This window comes from Citrus clementina, unplaced genomic scaffold (genome assembly GCF_000493195.1).
Source record: "Citrus clementina cultivar Clemenules unplaced genomic scaffold, Citrus_clementina_v1.0 scaffold_2, whole genome shotgun sequence".
Lineage (NCBI taxonomy): Eukaryota > Viridiplantae > Streptophyta > Magnoliopsida > Sapindales > Rutaceae > Citrus > Citrus x clementina.
In genome coordinates this window covers 18,706,887-18,707,497 of record NW_006262688.1, presented here as the reverse complement: position 1 = coordinate 18,707,497, position 611 = coordinate 18,706,887, and positions in this window count along the sequence as shown.

Below are 611 nucleotides of genomic sequence, written 5' to 3'. Positions count from 1 at the left end.
AGTGTGATTTAAAAGCTGGTTTTTGGCAACTTGGTATGTCACCATGTGACTGACACAAAACTGCATTATGCATTCCTGATGCCCATTACCAATGGACGGTTATGCCTTTTGGTTTTAAAGTCGCTCCCTCCTTATTTCAAAAAGCCATGACAAAAATATTTAGTCCTATTCTCCATCATGCATTGGTTTACATTGATGATATTTTGTTATTTTCTTCTGACCAATTTGCCACCAGAAGCGCCTTTTGGATTTCTTTCACATTGTGTAGGCACATGGCATCATGCTTTCCGAAAAGAAAAGCAGCATAGGAAAGGAATCAATTGACTTTCTTGGCATGTGATTAAAGACGGCCAGTATCAACTTGGTCCACATATTGCAATCGAATTATTAAAGTTTCCGGACACACGTCTCAACAGGAAGCAGATACAAACAATTCCTCGGGATTGTTAATTATGTCCGTGATTTTATCCCAAAAGTTGCAATTCAAACCAGCCAGCTGTCATGCATGCTCAAAAAACAGTACCCTCTATGGGGCCCTGCTCAGACCGACGCTGTCAAGCAGTTAAAGGTAATAGCACAATCACCTCCTCCACTCCGTATTCCCACAAATG